General features: G+C 42.8%; 1 non-coding gene and 1 pseudogene across 1 annotated transcript; both read right to left on the reverse strand.

Moving 5' to 3' along the window:
• The window catches only part of LOC142436912 (ninein-like protein), an 88885-nt pseudogene that overhangs the window by 37351 nt on the left and 25627 nt on the right, over positions 1-25907 (reverse strand).
• On the reverse strand, positions 25219-25350 carry LOC142436913 (small nucleolar RNA SNORA84). Its single transcript, XR_012782173.1, has one exon. It is a non-coding gene; the product is annotated as a small nucleolar RNA SNORA84 (small nucleolar RNA).

Here is a 25907-nt window from a genome sequence, read left to right on the forward strand (position 1 = left end):
AGAAAGAAATATTTTGAGAATGATGATGGCAAGAAATGTACAAATGTGCTTGACACAATGGATGTACGTATGGATTGTGATAAATGTTGTACGAGCCCTCAGTAAAATGATTAAAAAAATAAAAAGCAATGGATGGTAATTAAAATAGGAAAAATCCCACAAAGAATGGTGTCTTGCTAGGCACCCGGTTGAGTAGTACTACCAATCCCATGGGTGTCAGGGTAGAACTGTGCTTCACAGGGTTTTCGATGGTGATTTTTCAGAAGTAGATCACCAGGTCTTTCTTTCAATATCCCTTTCAATGTGGGTGGACTCAAACTGCCAGCCTCGCAGTCGGCAGTGGGATGCGTCAACTGTGTGCACTTGCAGCTCATTTCCCTTTCCACTGGGCAGCACGGATCTTGGAAGCAGCATCCACAGTCATATTTATCTGGTGGCCTGCTTCTTGTGTGGTTCTTCTTATATTCCAAATAGGTATTCTGAAAATGTCCACTGCTGATAACAAGTTGATTCTGACTCACAACGACCATATAGGGCAGAGAACTACTTCTTTCGGTTTTTGAGGTGGAAAATCTTTACAGGAACAGACGGCTTCATCTCGCTCCCACAGACTGGCTGATGGGTTTGAACGACTGACCTAGATTTTAACAGCACCCAAACATAGCCACTAAGTACCACTAGGACTCCTTTAGACACATCCCTACCACTCAGCAGTGTGAGAAAGCTGATGCCTGATATACAACGAGTCGAAGTCTCTCTGTCTTGAGATTTACTAACACAAAACCTAGGAGCATAGTCCATTACAACTGGTAGAGATGTGTGGAGCCTGAGCTAGAGCAGCAGGGCCTTAGCACGTCTACTTGGTGGCTCTCTGGAAGGATGGAAGTCAGACTACTGTTTTTAAGTTATCACTTGCTTAAGTGGGTGGCTGTGGATGTTGAAGGTGATAAGGAATCTGGGGAAAGTCTTGTGAAGTAGCAAGTCCACTAAGGTCTATCACAGCATTAAGAACAAAGGACTCTGGGTTTCTTACAGAGGCCACAGAAAGCCATTATGGTGTCCAGCAAAATACACAGCAGAAAAAAGTATCAAACCAAAGATAGCGGGTTACCATCTTATATTTCCTTTTATCAAAGGCAGCCTCACCAGGAAAATCAAGATGGACAGTTGGGAAAAAAAAGAAAAAGCTGAAATGATGCTTAAAGAGAAAGAACATTTGATAAATCCATTGTAGTGTCCACAATAGCAGTAAAAACTGCCACTGAAAGCGATCTGACTAAAATCTTATATTTGCCAAGGGCAGCCTCATCGAGAAAACAAAGATTACCAGCTGAGAGAAAGAGAAAGAAAGTTAAAATGATAGCTAAATTGGAGGAAAGTTCAGCGACAAAGGGAAGAAGCATGGTTGTTGTGCTCTGCAATATGCATTGTAAATTACAGTGAAACTTTACGCTAAAATTTGGAAAAGAATGGGCGCTACGCAGGGGGAAAGGTCATGCTATTTCTCCTTCTGTAGAATGAGTGTAAGACACTGAGTTCAGCCAACAAGCAAGGATATCCCTGTAGCAATGAGCCCATCTGGTAACCTAATCGACCTCAAGAATCATTCTCTTGTCAAATGAACCGGCAGTCATTGGAGAAATGGCAGATTCTGGGGTAAATGGCAGCAATGTACAAGGTAAATCTGGAGTATCTCAGGAACCACGTAATAAAACAACCAAAACAATGATGGTGCAGTGCAAAAACTTAGCAGATAGGTTGACCTGTCTGGCACAATTTGAACACCAGAAATCTAAGCACAGTAATGAATTATAAACCTTTGGTAATAAATCGGAAATTCTTTAATTCCATAACAACAGGTAAAAACCCACTGCCTTCAAGTTGATTCTGACTGTTCGTGTCCCTATGGGAAGAGTAAAACTGCTCCCCATGGTTTCTTGGTTTCTTTTTTTACCCTAGAGTTCTGAGAGCGTACATGTTTATGGGAGCAATAGCTTGATCTTTCCCCTACAGAGAAAGATGGATGTGAATTGCTGACTTGTGGTTAGCAGTATCACACCAATCTGCACCACCAGGGCTCCTTATACCAATATGTGACACACGCCAACCGATAGATGGCATCGCCCTACTTTAATTAAAAAGGAAACAACAGAAAAGCACTAAGTCAAGGCATTTCTTTGAAACAGGGAAGAAGAGTCCCAAATAACCAGAAGCCTTGGGAATTTGGCAATACCAGACCAGCCCTACATGTACTTAAGGAAGTTTTCTAAATGGAAAGGAAAGAACATTAATCAAACACTCAAATGTACACAAAGGGGGAGGAAGGAGTCAGACAGAGATCTCAGAAAATAAGTACATATTACGACTACTGGATGTAGGGTGTACATTACTGTCACTGGAGGTTCACCAACAGAAAAAGGAGAGGGAACAGTAAACCAGGAATACTTAATATTTCACATTCATTGTTGATTGCATGCTAAATGTTACTGTAATTGCATGTTGTATAGTATAATATTTGTAGTAACCACTAAGAGAATATGTAAAGAGGAATTAAAGCTCATAACAAAAGATGCTAAATACAAAAATTAACAGGAAAATTGATAAAAAGAGAAACCAGATAAAAGAAACTCAAAACCCAATTAGCTAAAAGAATGAAGAAAATGTAAATAGCCAAAATATTTACACAAAAGGCAGAGTGATAGACTGGATAAAAACATGATTCATCTTTTGTTACCTACACAAAACACACATTCACATTAGGACACAAACTGACTGAAAATAAAGGATGGAAAAAATGTTCCGTGCAACCAGCACCCAAAAAAAGGAGTGTGGTCATACTGATAAAGGCTATTACATAATAAAAGGGCTAATACTTCAAGAAGATACAACAATTATTAGCATATATTCACCTAACCTGTCCAAAAACATGACACAAACACTAATATCAAAGAAAAAAAATTACAGTGCCGCTATTAATATTTGTAGATTTGAAACCTTCAATTTCAGTTCTCGACAGAACATTTAAAAAGTGAATCAATAAGGACATTAAGAACATAAAGAAAATCATAAGCCAATTTAACTTAGAACACTCCATCCATCATCAGCAGACATTTTCACAGGATAATTTTTCCAGAACCAACTACAGATTAGGCCACAAATCTCAAGTTTTAAAACATTAAAATCATACAAAGCATACTTTCTGACCATAATGGTATGAAGTAAGAAATCAATCACAGGAAGAATAAAAATGAATAATTATTATTATACCAAAATTAAATATTGTACGACTAGAAAACAATTTCTCTATGTAAGAAATTAAAAGTGAAATAAAAATATACTTGGTATCAAATATAAAGGAAAGCACAACATACCAAATCCTTTGGGACACAGCACAAACCATTCTCAGAGGGAAATTCATAGCAATACATGCCCATATTTAAAAAGATGGATGAAAATCAATTGTTTAAATGAAAACTTGAACAAAAAGGAAAGGAAGAGCAAGAGGCCAAAGATACTAGCTGAAATGAATAATAAATACCAGTGAGAAAGAAATGCAATAGAATACAGTTAAACAACAGAAAAAAATCAATCAAACCAGAAGTTGGTTCTTTGAAAAGGATCACTGAAACAAACTACTGGATATACTGGGGGGGGGGGGGGGAGGGCAAATAATCCAAAGAAATGAATCTGGAGACAACACAACATATTCATTGAATAAAGAATCATAACACTATGAAAAAGAACTGCAACAGATTTGAAAGTGCAGATGAATGGGACAAATTCCTGAAAATATACGACATACCTAAACTAATATGAATAGAAATAGGTTTAAACAGAGTAATTATGAAATAAGCAATTCAGAATGTGATTAACCCCCTGCTCCACCCCTTCAAAAAAGACCAAAAATATATATAAAAAGAAAAGTCAATGGCAAGATGGCTTCACTGGGATATTTCATAAAAAATTCAGAAGTGCTGACACCAGTTCTATAGAAACTTTTAAAAACATTAAAGAAAGGGGACTAGAACATGTCCAACTGAACACATACACACAAGTAGATCCTTATGTAACAACCAGGATAGACTAGGCCCTAAGAAAAGACAGGTGGCCTGTGATCTCAGACAATGGCTTGAAAGTGAAGTAAAAGGAGGCTTCCATATATCAGAGACTGTGGGAGCAAGCAGAGAAGGGAAGGAAAGAGCAGGTCCACTGAAGAGGCGCCCAGTGGTCTCCTGCCACCCATCTGTAGCTCCATTCTGCACTGCTGGCTACAGCAACCCAGCTCCACTCCTCAAAGACTATCATTGTGAGCAGGGTCCAAAGCTTCACGTGTAATAAGCACGCAGGTCCCATGTGGCTTCCAGCTCTCCAAGCAAGCTGGCCTGCACAGTTCCCGGAGCATAGGTCCCAAAGGACCAGCCTAGGCTATCCCAAGGACAAACTTGGCACCATGATGGTTTTCCTGAAGATTGCCTGTGCTTTGACGGACTATGTTAAGAAGCTCTTGGCCTTAGGGAAGAATACACTCAAGTACAGTGTTCCTCCCCCTCCCAACTTTTCTTAGTACAGCCTTTTACTGCCCAAAGCCTTTTTTCCCTCCCCCGTCCCTCTTCTATTATTCATTTCTGGCACTACTCAACAAAGTCATCGACTCCCACAAAATCTAGCAGCCCTCCCAACCGTAATACCCGGCCACGATGCTGCAGTGGCAGCAGTCACTCCTGATTCATCAGAAGAAGGATTAACAAATGAACAACACTCAGATCTCAAGGAATTTTCTTAAAAAGAACAGGCTCTGAAACTATCATAAATTGAATTCAGAAAAATGTTGTCATGTACTTTCAACAAAGAGTTTGCGAGAACAATGGTCAGAATAGAAAAGCTAGATATCTTCAACAAAAACCTCTAAAAAGAAATGCAGAAAATATTAAGATAAGAGAATTAGGCAACAATTTAGAAGAACAGAGTAAGAGAATTGAAGAAATGGAAAGCTGAATTGGTGAGTTTGAAGGCATATCTCTTAACTCCAATTTATGAGTGATACAATCAGCTAAAAGAACAAAAGAATCTGAAGAAAACATAAGAATGAAGTGGGATTCTATCCATATAAGAAATTCCGGAATAATACTTCCTTAACAGAACAGAGGAGGAGAAAATAATTCTCCAGGAAGCAGAGAGAACCCAAAACACCACAGATCCCAAAAGAAAACACTGGAACATATTGTCGTTGAAATTTCCAAGACAGAAACAATTAGCAGGCTGAGAACAGCTTGGAAAAATTGTTTTAATTCATTTACAAAAACACTTTTATTGGCATATGACTCACATGTCATACAATAGCTCAATTATATTAAGATAAATTGTAATAATCATTATCACCACAATCAATTTTAGAACATTTTTTCTTTATTGTATTCATGTTATTTCCCCCAACCTCCCCTGCCACAGCCCCCAAAACCATTGTCTATATAGATTTAGTTATCCTGGATTTCATATACAGAAAAATGTATTTTTAAAAGCCTAACAACAATAACAAAGAAAACAGATTAAAAAAGCTCTAGAAAAGAAAGCAGAGGTTAAAAGAACTGGAATATATTTAAAATGAGTCAAAAGGGAGATGTATAAATTTTAACTTAAATACATCTGTAATAACCAATTTTACAATGTTATCTGTCTGATAACAGGGCTGTTCACATCCCATGGCTCTGGTCAGAGAGGATTCCCCAGAGCTTGCAAATGTTATCCACAACCTTAAAACCAGGTGTTCATAATTGAAGCTGATATCATTCCCTCCTTCAGATTTGAATTTCATGAGTTAAAATCCTAGGATGTTACAGGCTGGTGTGCTTCTTCCACATGGACTTAGTTGATCCCTCACTTAGATGGCTGTTTAAGACCAGCTTTTAAGACCCCAGATGCTATTTTTTTCTGATAGGTGGGCACCATCTAGTTTCTTCATTACACTTTCCTATAGCATTCATGTCTTGAGTGATTTCTTCATGAGGACGAGCATCAAATAAGGCCATTTCATAAGAACTAATTGTACTTAGATTGAGGCTAGAATTAAGTGCAAGCTCAAAATCCATTCACATATTTATGGTTCATCTGGCTCTGGTTCACCTCAGAGATATAATTGTTATTTTCTGTTAGAGAACATTATCAATCATCCCCTTGGGCATAAGGCAATTTTATTGATAGTGTAGTTAATTTAGCCAATGGTATAGAATTTAAAACAAAAATATGTCTTGTAAATTTAAATTTTATGTTTTCTTCCCATTGTCTCTCTTTTGTTGCCTTTAATAGATATTTTTATTAATTTATTTCTATTACCATCCTTTTTGTCTTTTTTCTCATATTTTTCTGTGTTACCAATGTTCTTAGGAACCAAGACACCGCTCCTCTATCTGTCTCTAGGTGGGTCCGCCCACATGCAGATACACCCACATGTGAGTACCGTGAGTGAACATTGTTACCCATGCTGCACCATGCTTTAAGACAAAATTTCATTTATTTGTCAACAGAAATAAATATTTCAAACAAAACAAAACTGTAAACCAATATCCCTTATGAATATAGGGGCAAAATCTCAAAATCCTGGCCAACAGAATCCAACAATCTATCAAAAAGCTAAGCAAAAGAACCACAGCAGGTGAGATTGGTTCCAGGGATGCAAAGATGGTTTGAAATGAGAAAAATAATGAATGTGATCTACCATATAAAAAAGAAAAACAACCACATGAGCATTTCAATTGATTTAGAAAAGGTATTTGATAATATCTAACAGCCATTCTAGATACAAATACTAAAAAATAGGATTCGAAGGGAAATTCTCAAGGAAATCAGGGACATATATGAAAAACCAACTGCCAGCATCTTACTCAATAGGGAGAAACTGAAAGCACTCATTCCTCTTTCAGATGGAATTACACAACAATGCTCCTTATTAACACTCTTATTCAACATTGTACTGGAAGTTAGCCAGAGCTATCAGGACACAAAAAGAAGTTTCAAAAATCCAAATGGGCAAAGAAGTAAAACTGTCACTATTTGCAGACGATCTGATTCTATACATAGAAGGCACCAAAGGCTCAACAAAAATATTGCTAGAAAATATAAAAAGATTTGGCAACATGGCAGGAAACAAAATTGACATATAATAATCAACAGGATTCTTGCATACTAACAAAGATAACTCCGGAAAAGAAAACAAGGAATCAATACCATTTACAATAACCACATAAAGATGAGTCTCTTTAACAAATGGTGCAGGAAAAATTGGATTTCGACTTGCAGAATAATTAAATAAGACTAATGCCCCACACCCCCACAAAAACATATAATATGGATCAAATATCTAAAAATAAATACCAGAAAATCAATGAGAAAACATGGACAAACTTAAGAGTCCTATTGCAGGGGATACACAAAATGTCAAATATTAATGAAGGATACACACGTAACAGAAGACAAAATTGAAGTCTGGGACTTAAGAAAAGTAAAACAAAAACTTCATCAAAAAAGTAAAAATGTTATCTACAGATTAGGAAAAAGATTTTGGCAATGATATACGTAATTGAAACACTTCAATAAGAAAAAGATGAATAGGTCTGTGTGGCAAGATGGTGATGGAGTAGCATTCCAGAGGGACTCTGCAGAAATCAGTGGAGGAAAGTCACTGAGAGGGAAATATCACTCTTCTGGGTCACAGGCAGAGCATCTTAAAGATGAGCAGACACTAGGTCTTGAAGAGCTGTGGGGTTTGGGCTACTACTGTAGAGGTTGGCTATGGCTTAGCCTTTCCCCTGCCACAGTCTCGGCTGGATCTGAGCTCTCTTGGCCAGCACAAAGGCTTAACTTCAACACAACCACAGCTTACTGCTGCCTTTCAGCAGGGTTTAAACCCCTCCAGCCCCACAGTCAGGTGACTGGGGCTGTTATTTCTCTCTCCCTTCTTCCACAGTCTAATTGGCCTCGGTACCCACCACCTGGTCTTTTTTCTTTCTTGTCTTTCCTTTCACATGTCACTGCTGGGCTCCAGGTCACTGCTCTTTGCCTAGAGCAACTGCATCCATCCTCCACTCAGCTGGGGCAGCTCCTGCCCACTTGCCCTCTGTAGCCTTACAAGCAGCTGGGGAAATCTTGCCTGTCTTCTGCCACACCTCAAATGGGGGAATCTCCCCTTAAAACATCTAGGAGAACTCCCATCAACCCTCCAAAGCCCTGTAAGCAGATGATGGAAATCCCAACCACCCTCCACGGTGCACCATGTGGCTGGGAGGGTCCCTGGGCCCCTCCCCGTCCTCTGTGGTCCCACATGGCTGAGGGAACTTCCTCCTACTTGCTGCCGTGCTTTACACAACTTAAGACAGCTCTGTGTGAGCCCTCTCCAGTGTGCCATACTGCTGTGGGAGCATCTGTGTGACCTATATGGGAGATCTTGCTACTAGAACAATTCCGTCTGTTATCTGCAGTGCTCTACACTAAAGTGGGCACACCCATCAACACTATGTGGCAATCCCGCTGCAGGAAGCACCCCCGCACTTCCCCTGAGGTGTTCCAAGCCGCTGTGGGCCACACCACCATGGCTTCCTGTAAGATCATCCAGTGCAGTGTCATCCTCCCCAGTCCACAATCACCCAACCAGAGTCCCATGAGAGGACCATCCAACGTAACCTCTAAATAACAGGATACGGGTTGGCTAGGTAAGGAGTAAAACCACAGGAGGAAAAAGTGGTAGCCTGACCTAGTACATTTAGCTGCAGGCAGTTCAATGACGCACTCCAATGAGTTTTCCAAAGTAGGAGACCAGTGCTTGTTGACTTTCTGAAAAATGGCACCAGGCTCTTCTAAAACAACACAACACAAACAGCAACCAGCCACAAAAACCTCAATGAAAAAACAGGAGAAACAAAAGGCAATGCCAGAAGTCCTGAACATAATGACATGTATAGTAGAAGCAGACATTGATCTGCAAACAGAAAGCAATCTTCAGGATTTCTGCTTGGAGTTATACAGAATATGAGGGAAGCAATATAAAAAAAGGATGAAATGATAGAGGAGATAAAGGCCACGCACCAAAGGGAAATAAAAGACCTCAGGGACAAGATAACCAAATCCAGTAGTGAATTCACAGACTTCTCCAAAAGACTTGATGAGGCAGAGAATTGCACCAGTGGCCTAGAGGATAAACAGGCAGACTTCAGCAAATGGGAAAGGCAGTTAGCCAAGATAATCAAAGAAACTGAAGAAAAGCTGAGAGCCATGTTTGATGCTATGAAGAACAACATCTGAATAATTGAACTACCTGAACAAGGCACAACAAAAGAGTCAATGGCATAATAAATAGTGTAGAAATTCTTAGGGGAAAACTTCTCCAGATTAATAAATGAAAACTAGGCAACTATTCAGGAGGCCAAAATAACACCAGCTGGACTGAATTCCCAAGAAGAAATCACCAAGGCATATAACAGCTATTCTATCCAACTTAGAGGAAAAGGACAGACTCATAAGAGCAGCTAGGGAAAATAGAAACAGTTACCTATAAAGGAACTCAAACAAGAGTCTGTTGAGACCAATCAGCGGACACTGTGAAGAGGAGAAATTGAAGAAAATAACACAAACCCAAGAATACTCTATCCAGCCAAATTATCAAGATAGATGGAGAAGTTAGAGTCTTCCCAGACAGGAAAAACTCAAAGACTACGATAAAAGAAACTAGCCCTACAAAAGATCCTTATAAACCGGTATGGGCAGAAAAACATCACTCACCAAACAAAAACAAGAGACTGCCACATAAAACAACTCCACCCAGATGTAAACAAAGAGTAAACAGCCCCCAAGATAACAGTGGCAAAGAAAGGCAGAATGAACCACACACAAATGGACAACACACTGATAAGAAAGGGAGGTAGGAAAACATTCAACACAAAAGGTACAAGATGACATCACAGAGTCCACAGCTGGATATAATAACCCTGAATAACAATGGACAGAACTCAGCCAATAAAAGGCAGAGCTTAGCAGCCTGACTTAGAAAACACAACCCCTTGGGCTGCTACCTATAGGATACACATCTTATGATTACAGACAAAAATAGGCTGAGAATCAAAGGCTGGAGAAAAATATACCAAGAAAACGGCCATTCAAAAAAAAGCAAAGGTTGCAATCCTAACCTCAGATTGTAAAAATAGTTCCCAAGGTACAAGCCATAACAAGACATAAGGGGTAGGGGCACTATATAATGTTCAAGGGAACAGTAGATGAAGAACCAGTGAACATAATAAATATATTCATGTTCAACGCGACGTCCACAAAATTTATCAAACACTCCAAAAGATGATAAAAGAAATCACAGGCTAACAATTATAGTAGGTGACCTTAATACACCATTCTCTGAGAAAGATCACAAGGAAAGAAGCTTAACAAGGAGGCAACAGATCTAAACATTATGATTAAATGACTTGACCTGATAGATATTTTCAGAACGCTCCACCAAAATGCAAAAACACCCTCATATTCTTTTTAAGCCCCCCATGGCACATACTCAAAGATAGACCACATGCTGGGACATAAGTTGAATCTGTGTAAATTCAAACATAAAGAGACCATACCGACTTCTCTCTCCGACCACTATAACATAAGGCTGAAAATCGACAGAAGGATGATGAAGAAAACAAGGGAAAAAATTGTAAGAAAAATAACTCTCTTTTGCAAAAGGAGTGGTTACTGGCTCAGAAAGATATGAAATTAGAAAATTTCTAGAAACCAATGAGAATACAGTTACCAATACCTTTGAGACAGCAAAGGCCGCTATCAGAGAAAGTCTGATAGTAATATGTAAGCACATGAAAAAGAAAGAGACGTATGATTGATGTGCTGACACAAAACTTACACCAATTAGAGCAGTCAGCAGAATAATCCTACAAATTGCAAAAGAAAAATAAAAAGGGCTGAGATTCATGAAAGGGAAAACAAGAAAATTATGGAAAAAAGAAATGCAGCTAAAAGCTGGTTCTTTGAAAGGATTAACAGAATCAAAAGACCATGGAAAACCTAACCAAAGAAAGGAAGGAACAAATTTCAATAGCAAGGATGAGGAATGAAACAAGGGACATTACAATGAACCCTAATAAAATCAAAAGGGTAATTGCACAGTACTATGAAGGACTGTACTCCAATGAGTTCAACAGCTTCTCACTCCCCGCTATCACGACCTCAGTGCCGCTTCCCAATCTAGACTAGACGGGAGCATGCGCATAGGCATAGGCAAGAGATAAAACTCACGACACATGGAACCAGGAACAGGAATGGGAATAGAGACAACAAAAGGGTAGGGGGAAGGGGGGCGAAGTGGGGAGAGAGGAGACACCAATAGCAATGAATAGCATATAATCCCGTACCCCCAGTCAGGGGGGAGAACAACAGAAACTAGAAGGGAAGGGAGATGGCGGTCGGAGTAAGATTTGAAAATAATTAACAATCTACAATGTATCAAGGGGCCACGAGGGTTGGGGTTGGGGGAGGAGAAGGGAGAGAAAAAAAGAGGAGCTGATCCCAAGGGCTCCATGGAAAGTAAATGTCTATAAAAGAAAGACAGAATATATGTACGGATATGTCAGATACAATTGATGTATAGATTGTAACAAGAGTTGTAAGAGCCCCCAATAAAATGATTAAAAAACACCCACACAACAACTTTGTTTTTAAAGAAAGATATACAGTAGAAGAATAGCAGCCGTCAAGTCTGGAGCACTGGGCCTGGTTTCTTGGGACATTCTTGTGGCTATAACATGAGGCCACTTTTAGATATCAAGTTGACCTTCCACACGCAGCAAGTAGACGTCATCAAATTTGAGGCTTTTCAGCAGAATCAAGGCTAAACGTAGAAGCCCGGTCTCTTCAAGAAGATACTCTCAGTGGTCTCCTCTTTCAACCTCCAAAAGGAGGGCCTGAACATGGCCTGCTCAAACCTCAGCCACTCTCATAGCCATCAGCTAGGTTGAGCTACACAGACACTGGTCACCTACAGTTCTGTCCATTCTAATGGTTGAACACCACCCTCTTAGCAGGTACAATGAGACAAGAAGTAGAGTTCTTTGGACTTTTTTGCACAAGAGGTCTAGAGACCTGCTGATGCAGCCAGAGGGTCATGCTTTTAGAGAAAACCCTAAGTTCCCCATAAGCTTTGACCCTGCCCCAGTGTAGAAATGGTTGGGGAAGAGGATGGGAATGAGCAAAGGTGAAGGTTTGGGTACCAACAACCAAAATGCTGGCATGTAAGACCCAATACAAGATTAATATGTGACTGCTCACAGCAGTCAAAAGAGTGAGTGCAGTAGAGCTGAGGATGGTGAGGGAACCCCCCCCGGCCCAGCCCCCCAAACTTCCCTGGCACATACCCTGCACTTGAATTCATACTCCTTCAGGATCGCCATGAACTGTTCTTGAGAGAAGAGTGCAGTGCCATCTGGTTCCAGCTGATGTCAGACCCAGAAAGAAAGCAACAATACAGAGAATGGTAAGGCAGGTCCTCTTGGGCCAGGTTCCTGGGGCCACCTCCTCACTTTCCTTCTGGGAATCTAACTTCTACTTTCCAGTAGCTCTAGAAAAAAGCATCCAGTCTACCTACTTTCAAACTTGTTTAAAAGGTCTTGCCACCAACAGCGTTTTCTTAGGACCCGGAGCCTGTGGTGGCTGGGATGCACTTCTGCCTTGTCTCTGGTGCAACTTCTCCCTTCCCAGCAACGTCCTTAGGGTAGATGACACCACGCTCTAAGTGCTCCTTTGGCCTCTCTGGCTAATCCCAAGTACTATTAGTGGGTCCTGGCTTTATCAGTACAGAGGCCATACTACGCGGGGTAGCACTAGGTCACAGTGACTTGTCATGAAAAGGGGAAAGAAAAAGATATTATATAGATTTCTCTCCATTACAGGATTTTTGTAAGGAAAAAAACCAAAGTTCTATCACCCAAGTATCATTTTCAAGACATGGCCCACACTACTGACCATGATTCTAGTTGAAAGACTCAGAATAAGCAGAAGCACTTGCCTTGTCCTTCAGCACAAACTCAAGGTCATTCTGCAGTTTCAGCACCAGCTTCTCTGAATCTGACTACTTTTCCACAACTTCAAAGATCTCCTTCTGCAATCGACTGTTTTCCTAAAAGATTCAGGCCAGTGGTTTAATAGCTATATAACGCAAGCAATGACGCAATGGTAAGTTTCTCACCTTTCCATAAGGGAGAGGTGTTACAGGGAGGCAAGCTGCTTTTCCTTGAAAGAGTTCCTGTAGTGGTGGAGGGTGTGAGGGCAGCTGTGTTGAAGTGAAATTACTTGGAATGGCTTTTCTATTCATGTCTTTGTAACTCCCACCAAATTTTGGGGCCATATCAAGCAAATAGGGTATGTGAAATGCTAACTGAGGGAATTTGTTGGTTTTCCCATTGCACTGTGTATATAAGAGTGAATGATAACAGTTGCAGACAGAAACATTCCATGTTAATCAAGATGGAAACACCAGGAGTGAGCACATGTAAGATCCTTGCCTGAAGTAGTGGAGGCACCAGAAGTATCAGAGGCCAAGGCACTGAGAACAGAAGACAAAGCAAAGGAGCAGTGCTAAGCTCATGAGGTAGAGGGCAGAGGTGCAACACTAAGAAAGAGATGCCTACCATCGTGGGTGAGAAGAGGCAATGCAGACCAAAAAACCTGTTTCCTTAACGTTCTGTAACTGGTTAGCTTCCTTAAGCAATTCTATAACCATGAACATTGCCTGTAAGTTTTTTTGAAGACGTTGCAATACATTATTGAACCCAACAGAGAGGTAGCGCGCCAACTGAGGGATGTTGGTATCAGATAAGGGTAAAAAAAGGATAGAGGGTCAAGGCATTCTGCCTTGTGGCAATTAGCTTGGGCTGGTGTGGCATTGGAATCTCCCCCTTCGTGTAGCTAGGAGGTCAGACGTACGGCATTTCATCAGTTGGTGTCAAGAGTGGAATTAACTGCAATGGCTCCAGGCTCATGAAAGCATGGGGTTTTACAAAAGAAAGGTCAGGGTAAGGGAAGTGAAAATTTTGATTCTTAGATTATTCCTTTGGTTATTCTTACTATGGACTGCTGAAAGGACAAAATGATCTGTCTTGGAAGAAATACAGCTATAGTGCACCTTAAGAGTCTAAGATGGGCACACTTTGGACATGTCAGGAAAGACCAGCCCCTGGGGAAGACATTATGTCTGATAAAGCAAAGGGACAGTGAAAAAGAGGAAGGCTCTCGATGCGATCGATTGGTACCATGGCTGCAACAGGAGGCTCAACGGGAAAAACTGTGAGGATATTGCAGAACCTGGCATAGATGCATAAGGTCGAAACCTACATGATGGTACCTACCTAAAACAATGGCAGTGCTTGAAAGAAATGTAAGAGATGTCAAGGGCGTGAAAGTGCTCTGGAGTGGCCTGAAGGAAATACCAGGCTGGTTAAACAAAACAGTTAATAAGAAGGCCAGGGTTTCCTGGATGTACCCTAACAGAGGCCCAAGTCCGTAGACATACGAATGGGATAATCTGGGTGGAGAAAAGAACATTGAACTGAGTGTTTTTAAAAGGATGATGTATTTGGGTTTATGTGTTTAGCTGACTGTTGGATAGAGGTTTCTCCTGACTAGTGTTATAAATAGGTATCATGTGCGATAGAAACAAATACTCAGTTTTATGATTACAGAGAGCTTGTATGTTCACATTCAGCCTATTCTTATTGGATTTGTTAAAAGGGGAGTTAGGAATTTTCCCTGAAGAAATGGGTTTTTGTTTTAAGTCCAAGTAGAGTATTGGAGGCCTGTTGGTGTAGTAGTTACGCACTGGGCTTCTAACTGCAAGTTCAGCAGTTCAAACCACAAGACACTTCATGGGAGAAAGATGTGGCTTTCTATTCCTGTAAAGAGTTACAATCTTAGAAACCCACAAGGGCAGCTCTACCCCCTGCCCTATAGGCTGAATGGGAGTCAGAATTGACTTAACTGCAGTGAGTTTGGTTTGGTTTGGTTTGGAGAGAGCAGTGAAAGCTCTCACCAGTGTGGATGGAAGCCTCACCCAGAACCTTTGCTACCAGTACTTTTGCACTTATTTGCAAAGACATGCAGATCCACCCAGAACAACTGAAAGAATGAGTAGGAGAAAAATCGGTTTGGCCTTTTGAATTTTGAGCTGCCTGCCTTTAGAGTCATCTTAGCAGGGAGAAGTGTGTTCCTCTCAGAGAATGGCTCCTGACAGACTGAAGTTAAGGGAGCTGGCGGCAGCCTAGTACGCTCACTGTGCTGACACTTGGGTCCACTTGGGTGGGAGTGGTGGAACTGCCGCACTGATGACACAGCCTGCATTTTGGCATGTTCTATTGGCACCTGCTGATCTGGCCCCAGAAGCTAGAGATGAGAGAGAGGGGCTGGCTGGTCTGAAGTTTGAAAATGTGAGTGAAGAGGGGAAGACATTGGGAGATTTCATGAGTTGTGAATTATAAAGCTGATGATCAGGACCTAGGCCATGGGGAGTTAGGGTTGATGAGAATATATGAATTGGCCAGTTAATCTAAAGTACAGGGAGGTGTGTGTGAACTCCCAAGCTTGATACTGGTACCTATTTGATCTACCTTGGATTCTAGGGCTGAGTTGACCAGAACCCAAATGAATGACAAGATAAATGTTGACACTATGATCTGGCATACATTGCTCTAATTTGATGGCTTTCCCTGGATTGGATTATATTTATGGAAACAGATGCTCAAAGTTTAAATCATAAATAAAGATTCTTCTGATCAAAAATTTGCTTGTCTCCTCAGAGGACTGGTTGTTAGGGATTGACAATTTAGCAATGGGATATCTAAAATAGGGAGTGGTAATGAAGTAGCTGGTTTACCAGTTTTTATGGGTGTATTAGTATCAATATGAAAAAGAAAAGAAAAAGAACAAGTCAAGGGAAAGTCCCCATTGAAGAGTGTCCTCTTTTCACCATGGGCTCAGGTAAAAGGAGGCGAGGAGAAGATGCTGGTTTGATGATATGACTGAAGTACGAGTGACTGTTAGCAGGGTCACCACGACTGTGAAAACAAATCCTAGATGTCAGTGGGCAGGAGGCAATTCTTCATGTATTAAAGGAGCAATGTCTAGAAGAGCCAAAAGGTAGCCCGGGGTGAAGTGAAATGATCCAAAGGGCTCTTCTATCCATATCTTTGTAACACTCATCAAATAATTGGGTGGGACTAGGCAAATCGGGTATGTGAAACACTCATAGATGGGTCGGACAGTGATGCCCTTGCACGGCATCTCAGTAGCAGAGAGAGAGAATCCTGTGTCCATCAAGAAATAAGAGCCATCAGTGGGGCACATGTGAGATCCATGCCGTAAGTCGTGGAGGCAGCAGAAGCCCTGGCACTGAGCACATGAGACAGAGCAAGGAGCAACACTGAGACCACGAGGCAGAGTGGTAGGCTTCCTGGCCCATGGAACAAAGCAGAAGCCAAGGGACTATGCAACTGAGAGGCCTGGGACCAGAGAAAGAGGTGGTTATCAGCATGGTATTGTAGACAAAAGACCTGTATCATTAACATTTCCCTGATTAACTCGATAATTGTGAATATTGTCTGTGAATTGTATGTGGTCACTGAAATAAATGACCGAATCTAGCTAAGAAGAGTGTTATGGGAAGGTTAGGGATGGTTGGCGTTAGAATAGCATAAAGATGGTGGGGGGAGGCATCTTTAACTTCTGCCCTGTGCCAATTGGCATTGGGTTGGTGTTGGAGTCTCCTCTTCTGTGTGTAGCCAGAGGAGGGGCGTGGTGGCCCCCATAACATTTCTTTAGTAGACCAGCTCCTAAGCCAGACATGCAGACACTGAAGTGCCCAGTGCTTTCCCACTGCCGCTACTTCTCCCACTTCAAGAGCTCAACAGCAATAAGCTAGGAAAGAAGATTAGAGACAAATGATTTCAGGGTGTACTTCTAAATAAGAGATCTGAAATAACATCAATGCAGTCCATATATCCAGTCAGGGAAAAGTCCAGTGTTTACAGACACTTGAAAGCTGCAATGACGAATCAGAAGGATGTGGAATTACTTCTGAGACACAGTGTATAACTAAGAGGTAAGGCTCTGCTGAGTGCTCCGCAGGGTTGAAAAGCCAGGAGCTGGAGTAAGGGAGACAGACATCAAGGGAGGGAGGACAGGTAGAAAGGGAGAGAAAAAAGGAGCCAAGATGAAAACGGAGAAGGCAGGCAGGCTGGAGTGCAAAAAGGACTGGGAAGAAAGTCCACCGAGACAGTCAGCTCAGCTACTTCTGCCTCTCACCTGCTATGCCATCCTCTCCCCAGAGGCCTCACAACTAAGACAGGGATTCAGGGCCTTCCTGTCTCTCCTGAGAAGTAATCCCTGGGGATCAAGTGCCGGCTGTGGTAAGGACTGGGTGGCACACACCCATGAACCTCTCAGCTCCTGGAAATACAGTGGGGCTCCTGCTAGGTGAGCTTCAGGTCCTGGCTTTTTTTTTTTTTTGCTAAAGCCACAATATGTTCCTGGTCTCTGGGGATGCAGGCGTGCCAGATGCTGTTGCAGACCTTCCCTGGCCCCTATCTACCAGCTCAGAGCTGCAGGCAATAGCCACGAAGTAGCTATACTACCCTAGAGCTGGCTGGGGCAATTGTCAGGGAACACAGTTGTGAGGAGAAAATCAAGCTTTATGTACTCCCAGCTTTGTGCACATGCATTTTCTTTGTATAGCACCCTCATACCTTTAGCACCAATGATAGCCTCTCTTGCAAGCAGGCTTCCTCCCTGTGCAGGGCTTCAAGGTCCTCCTCCAGCCTAGCCCTCTGCATGCTGGTCTGCTGCCAGAGCAGCTCTTGTTCCATCTCCAACTCTGAGCGAAGCAGGGCCAATTGTCCACAGTATCCCTGCTCCAGGTGTCTACAATACCCACAAAGGAGAGACTGAGGGTACCTTTTGGGACACCTCCTTAAACTACCTCCCCAGTGTCACACATGGCCTGGCCTTCTGGAAGATTGTATATCTACTGACAGTTTTAGGCTTTATAGCCGCCTGTTTGATAGAAAGTATGAGTGTTCTGAAGGCAGGGACCAGACACTGGACACCACATTCACTGCTGGTCCTTCCAGGAGAACATGACCCCACACAGAGGCAAGGTGCCAAGGGGCCAACCTTTTCACCACGCCAGGACTCTGCATCATTTATGACGTCTCTCTCACTCTCTCTGTTTCCTGAGGCACATGATTGGGCCTATGCACAGTCATCAGAATTAGGAAGCTCGACATATTGTGTTGGTCATCCCTCCATGCTAGACAGGGCTCATTACCATTCTCAGGTTAGAGATGAGGAGACCAAAGGACTCAGCTTACCCAAAGGGCAAGGGGCTAGGGGCAAGGAAGCAGGATTCTAAAAGGGCATGCCCCACAGACATCTTGCCCACCAGTGAAGGAAGACAGACCAGGGAGCAGGCAGCCAGTGTTCTGACTTCTGGCATGAGCCAGTATGAGAGAAAGAGAAATGTAGAAGATCATTTCATGTAGCCTCAGCTGTTTCCAGCAGAGCACCTTCAGTAAACAAAAGATTCAGGAAGGTGAATCACTAGCTGAGTTTAGCCACCTCTGGCCAAGACTTTTCTCTCAATAGGGGTGAAAAAAACCTTCTCCCTGATGCAGTGTGGATATATATGTGGCTAGGTTTTCTTACATCCTTTTCTCTGGCCTTGAAGCCATCACCAAACATACCATACAGAGTTCCCCCTAAGACTGTTCAGTATGAAGGATGATGAGAGGTAAGACTGAGGTGTTGGGGTACCTTCGCTGTGTTGAGTGCTACCTGCTGAACTCCTGAAGCTGTTTGCAAAAAATATCTTACATAACACCCATCACAAGCACAAACAATAGTTAAAGGTCTTCCTTGAGCTGAGGGCAGGTCCAACGGACTGAGCAAAGAGAGTAGAGGTAGGGTAGAGACGAATGTCTGCAGCCCATAGGCATATAGAATGAGAAGCCAGTGCATACTGCACCAGCCCCACCCAGAGTTCAGTTGATGCTTCTATTGTACCCTCATCTTTCAAGGAGTCTTGTGATAGCTAATTTCATGTGTGCCGTTGGGTAGGCCATGGGGCTCCACTGCTTATTAACATATTGGCTTAGTATTGCTATGAGGGCATTACATATGATTAGCATTTAAGCCTGTCAGTCCTCAGTAAAACAGGTCATGATCCATGATGTGTGTGTGTGTGTGTGTGTGTGGGGGGGGGGGGGGGGGTTATGCAATAAGTTGAAGGTTTTCCGAGCAGACGTTAAGGTTTCTGGAAGGAGAAGGATGTTTTAAGACCGTAGCCATCCTGCAGACAGTCTCCAACCTGCCATCTGACCGATGGATTTTAGAATTGCCAAGCCTCACAACCAGGAGGCAGTTTTCTAAAATAAATGAATCACGTGTATCCCTCCATGTTTCCACCCATATGAACACCCATCTATCGTACTGACCGTGTTACTCTGGAGGCCCCTGACTGATGGTACAAAACAAAAAGTCACATTTTCTGGTTTCTACTGGCTCAAGTAAGGCCTTCAATGAACCAGAACTATAGCACTGCCACTTGGGTAGCAGCTATTTGTCCTTCACCCACCCTCTGGCCAGGGTGTAGGGACCAGATTGGGGACAGCTGCTGTGATTCTAGAGGGCTACTGTGCCAGGCTCTGACCCAGAAGCTGTCTCGGTGGCACCTACTTGATCCTGCGTTCCGTGAGCTGTTCCATGGCAGAGTGGCAGTCATCCATCTCTGTCACAAACTCCAGGTTCCTCTTCTCAGCCTTCTCCAGGTCCTGTCTTGCCTTGTCTCGCTCCTGCACCATTTGCTTCATTTGCCCCCTGCCCACAGGAAGGAGACACTGTCAAATGTAGCTACTACTCTGTCAGCTTCCCACAGAAGCACATACCGTTGCAGGGCCCTCAAACTCTGGGTCTGCATAAACGACAAAAAACAGCCAACATGATGGTGTTGAGTGCGGGCTAGCCTTGTCTTTGAGTCTTTGAAGAATGGTTCTCTAATGGTGTATCCTGACATTAAATGACTTTATTCGTTTTGGTTTATATTATTGTCGACTTGCTTTTGAATTGAGGTTTTTTGGTGTTTATTTTGTTTTGTAGGATTTTCTGTATATGAAATCCGGGATAGGTGATCTATAGAAACAGCAATTAGATTAATAGCTCCTTCCGGTTGTGGCAGGGGAGACTGGGGGCTATGGGGAGTTAATAATAACGGGTACCAGAATGAAGAAAATATTCTAAAACTCATTGTGGTGACGCCTACACAATTCTTTTAAAATATGTCTAAACCACTGAATTGTATGATACATGACTTATATGCCAACAAAACTGTTGGAAAAGTTATCTTTCTATAAAATACTATCAACTTTTGTCCCTGTGAATCTATTTAGCAGAACAACATGAATAACCCGTTGAGTGAAAGCAGAGCTCTGTTGTAATGGAACACGGTGCCAACTGCCACGTTGTGCTCAGTGAAAAGGTCTAAGAAGCAATTTTTTTTTTGTGCGCTTTCAGTCAATTGGCTTAAGCCTGGGGGCCCCGTGGGCTGGTCTGGAGAACATTTGCACCTCCATAATAGCAAGAAAAATGTCAGTCACATAAGTTTTAAGTTGGATTCAGCTGCTTGGGATATTATTAAGGGGATTAGGTTAGGATTTTGAGATCTGGCTTTCTAAGCCTCTCACCAAGTATGCAAGACCTGTGGCAAGAATAACCGTAGGCGGCCCCTTGCTCATTAGGCCCTATTAGGAAGAGGCAAAGCGTCTCTCCCTACACCAGAGACCCTTTTCCTTGTCCCATCACAAGTTGCCTATAGAGGGTGGTGGGGGCAGGCAAGGCAGCAGCCCAGACCCTTGCCAGTCCCGGACCCCTGAGAACAAACCACACCCCTAGCCTTGAAACAACCTCTCCCAGCCTCTTACTGGAGGTAGCTCAGCTCCTGGTGGTAGGAGGCCAGGGCCGCTTGATGAATGACACCAGTGACCATCAGGAGCTTGTTGTCGATAGCCCAGGCCAGATCCAGAAGGTTCACCTTCTCATCCACACTGAATTCGAGGCTCTAGAAATAAATCCCAAGGGACATTCAAGATGAGTTTAAGTCTCTCAACAATTTGACTCCAGACTCCATTTTCCTTGGCTCTCCCATTTGCCTGAGACTTTTCCTCTTGGGGCCGCCCCCACTCCAACTCCTAGGCTGTCAATAGGAGATCCCACTGTGCCTGAGCCAGGGACACATGAGGAAGAATATGACTCCATGCATAGTACTTCATGGGGATTAATAGCAAGAGAGGGGCCCTTCCCCCCACCTAAACCCAATAATTATAAAGGCTGTATGGAGCTATAGAGAGGAGACTTTGCCCAAGGCTAAGGGCACTGGAAGGAGCTCTGGTGGTGTGGTGGGTAATGCAATAAGATGTTAACTTCAAGGTCAACAGTTTGAACCACCCCATTTCCCTGAGGAATAAAGTAGAGGCTATCTATTCCCATAAAGATTTAAATTCTTGGAAACCCAAAGGGGTAAGTCCATTCTGCCCCCTAGCATCATGATGAGTTGAAATTAACTTGATAGCAAAGGAAAATTTGGAAGCAGTTAGAGATGAAAGGGTACTGATACAGGCACTTACAGAGAGCAGTGGCTAAATTAACTCTGCCAACTGCCCACCACTGTAAGCCACTAACATTCTTTCTTAAAAAAAAAATCATTTTATTTGGCTCATACAACTCTTATCACAATCCATACATACATCAATTGAGTAAAGCACCCTTATACATTCGTTGCCCTCGTCATTCTCAAAATTCACCTTCCGCTTGGGTTCCTGGAATCAGCTCATTTTCCTTTTTTCCCTCCCCTTCCCTCCCCATTGCCCCCTTCCTCATGAACCCTTAATAATTTATAAATTATTATTTTATTTTACATTCTCCTTTTTTCTTATGCCACTTGGAGTTGAGTTTTTACCATTTCAAACTAAAAGAATTCTGGGAGAGACTCCTAACGTAATATATGTAAAGAATCCTGACACATATTTCATATCTCCATAATATCTATCTATCTATCTATCTATTTATCTATCTACACACACACACACTGATGATTTGTATTGGTAGAAAAATTATGTATCAGAGGACATGAGCCATGGTCAAAAGTATTACAGAAAATGAAATCTTCCTTCTCTCTCAGAATTTTGAAAAATAAACTTAAAAAGAGATGTTATGTGCATCTTACCACCCACATATACAGAATGAAACAATGAATGTTTAAAAATGAATCTTTGCTATATTTATTTTAAATTGACTACTGCACAGTGTGACACTAAGTCCAAGAGCAAGAGCTACACCAGGCTAGTCTCCTGGGCCAGTTGCAGAAGAAATGGAGGAGCATGGGCAGGAAACCCCCATGGCTTCCAGGAATGCGAGGCTGGCCTGTGGAGCCAAGTGGCACAGTTCCCACCTAGGTCTTTTTTGATCAAAGGACTTGGCAGAATGCATGCCCTTATGTAGTGGTCAGTGCTGACTATATACATGCACCTTCTCTGACTCTGATGCCACCACAAAAGTGTGCTTGTTCCAACGCCCGTCGGAGTGCTGCCTTGTCCAAGCAACAAGCCTGAAAGGTTAGCATGGCAAAGGGGGAAGTATCTAATACATGAAAACCTACCTTCAGAGTGTTTTTATCACTGTTGTTTTCTCTGTATTTTATTTATGCTCTTTCAAAATTAAAATTTTTATATATTAATAGCCAAAAAGAAAAGTTTCCCGAGAATTTCCCTGTCTGGGATTCTCTGTTGCAGCAGGAGTAAGGAAGCCAGAGAGCAGAGGCCAAGCACAGTAACCCTCTCGGGCTCCCACCCCACCCTCAGCCCATTCTCAGCGGAGCAGCTGTGGCCATCCATTTCCAAACCTGCAAAATCTCCTTGCCATTTTGAATGCCCTCCTGGGCCCACAGAGCCACCACCTGCTCAGGGCATGCAAACCCAGTGCCGTCATCGATGCCGGAGAAGAGGTGCCGGTCTGAGCAGATGGACACGAGGGACGAAGTGGTCGTGTGGCAGCTGCTCTCCTCTGTGGTCTGTACACCAGGGACCAAGAAAGTGCTGTGAGCACGCACGTCTGTTCAGCCCAATCTCTTGTTTCTCGTGTCCCCCACTGCACAAACCTGCACGCTGCCTAGCAAGAACAACCTCACCAGTTATCGCTCTCTTCACTTTCTAGCAAAGGTGAGAGGGCTGGGCACAGTGATGTGATTCATCAAAGCAGCCATGACTGCTCTGGAGCCAGAAGGCAGCAGACAGGGCTTTCTACTCCCACAGAGAGCTACAGGCTTGCAAACTGCCAGGGCAGGCCTACTGTGTCCTGTATGGTCGCTATGAGTCCACACTGAGTCAATGGCAGTGAGGATGAGTGTGAGTTGGGTGTGTAAGTGCAGCCCGTGAACTATCCGCATCTCTCTGGCATGACGAACAAGGTACACAGGGCCTCACAAAGGAAGAGCCTAAAGAGGGGCTTGCCATCATGGAGAAATTCCTAAGAGGCTCCAAAAGCAGAGTGGGCTTCCCTGTGTGTGAAACTGCACATTACTGGGAATACAGAAGCAAGCAGCTTTCAGCTAAGCAAGCTAGGGGAGTCTTACGATGATGGTAAAGTCTCTCAAGCGGAAAGCTGACCTGCTACGTTCAGATATTCTATGAATCCACAAGGGCAAGAAATATTTCCCTTAAATTTTTTCTACCTCAGAGCCCTTTCCAGTAAATATGTGTTGTCAGGAATCCCTGGGAGTAAGAATGAGTGTTCTCCACGCCTTCAGGTCATCACATTTCTGCTCCAGGCATCCAGTGCTCCTGCCTCCCTCAGAGTAAAAACCACCTTGCTCCAACCTGCTCATGGCTCTTCAGCTACCCTCTCCTCACTGCCTTGCTGGCTGGGATCTGGATCTGGGACCCTCAATACCTTGCTCAATCACCCTTAACTCCTCTTTTCTGACACACCGGCTCGCTGGCCTCCAGATAGAAGGATACCTAGCTATTTTTTAGCCCTTTCAAGTCCAGCCCCACAGCTTAAATCATGCTCCTCTTGCTCTTTCTGGCTCATCCTGGACTCTTTCCGGTCCCTTCTCTGATGACCACCAGGCTTGTCCTAGCTATACTCTCCACCCTTCATCCCTCATCTTCTCCCAGCAGTACACTTCCTGAGTCAGGCTCAAGGGAGCAGAAACCTCCTCTGCCTGTACTCACTGAGTCACCAATTCTCTAATGAAGGAGCTTGTTCACCGAGCTTACTAAGCTACGCTGGGTGCTCTGCGTGCCAACTGGACAACACTCTAGAGCAGGTATTTTACTCTGTTTGCAGGTGGAAGAGGGCACCATGGCTATCAATGGAGAGTCCCTGATACTCAAATGCATCTGGAACTGCTATGAACCCTCTAGCCACTTACTCTAGAAAATATGAGGCTCAGAATGGGTTTCCCCTATACCATGTCCACCTGATTCTCCTGCTGTCATATATATATATATATATGACATCAGTACAGAGCTAGTATACCTGTTAGTAAGTAGGTTATCTATCTATCTATCTATCTATCTATCTATCTATCTATCTATCTATCTATCTATCTAACAGGTATACCACATGACATGGTCAAACATCACACTCTATAGCCAAACTGTGGAGACACACACAAGATATGGCACACTCTACTTTGAAATAATACAGGAGACTCTACCACCCTGGCCTCCTTCCAGTTTCTGCCCTAAAATGACAGTGCAAATGGGCAATTCTCAGGTGAGAGCTATCAAGAGAGGGGTAGGACTTTGTGCTCCACAAACGAAAGACTGAATCCGCCCACTCCTCAGTTTGACATTCTATGCCCCAAAGGTATTATATACTGTGTATACACTCATATCTCTGCAGTGAATTTAGTGTGGGTGTGTAGAGAGTGCATGTATATGAATATACTGTGCATGAATGCATACAGAATGTATAGTGAAGGGATGTGTAGGCACTGTGTTTATGATGTTTACGTACACTAGCAGTGTGTGTGGTGGGCATGAGTTTGTGTGCCTTACAATTTGTGTGCATATAGTAGGTGGTACCCCCTCAAAAAAACCCTGGAATTTTTTTCAAAGCTATGTATTTAATTTTTTTCCATGTACCAGTGACCGGGCTATGGAGGCTGCTGAAAAGGAACAGCCCCATGCATGCATCCCAGGATCGCTCTGGCCCATTGCCATCGCTGGAAAGCTGTATCTGCCCAACAGTGCCCAGCAACCATGGGGCATGCATTTAAATTCTTTTACAAAACAAACTTGTCACCTACAAAGTACTCTCAATTACACTTGATACATTTGTAAAATCTGCAATTTAATTCTTGGAAACATTTTTCAAACTCATCTGTTTGGATGGCTGACAGCACCTCCCTAGTGTTTTTCTTCACTCTTCTATGTCCTCAAATAGTTATCCTTCCATGTCCCTCTTCTTCGAGGAAACAAAAAAAAGTCACACAATGCAAGGTCAGGTGAGTAAGGTGCATGGGGCAAGAGAGACATTCTGCTTTTTGCCAGAACCTGGCACACTGAGATGGCTGTGTGAGCAGGTGCATTATCATGGTGGCAAAACCAGTCCCCTGTCTGCCATAAATCAGGCCTGTTTTTGCCGCACACTGTTACGAAATCTTTTCAGATCCTCTAATAGAAAGCTTGACTAACAGTCTAACCTGGTGGAACGAATTCCAAATGCACTACAAATTGACATTTTTATCTGTTCGATAAGATGATGGACGTCCAGAATGAGGTTTGCCATCAATCAACATTTCACCTCTTTTGAAATGAGAAAAC

This window comes from Tenrec ecaudatus, unplaced genomic scaffold (genome assembly GCF_050624435.1).
Source record: "Tenrec ecaudatus isolate mTenEca1 unplaced genomic scaffold, mTenEca1.hap1 Scaffold_85, whole genome shotgun sequence".
Lineage (NCBI taxonomy): Eukaryota > Metazoa > Chordata > Mammalia > Afrosoricida > Tenrecidae > Tenrec > Tenrec ecaudatus.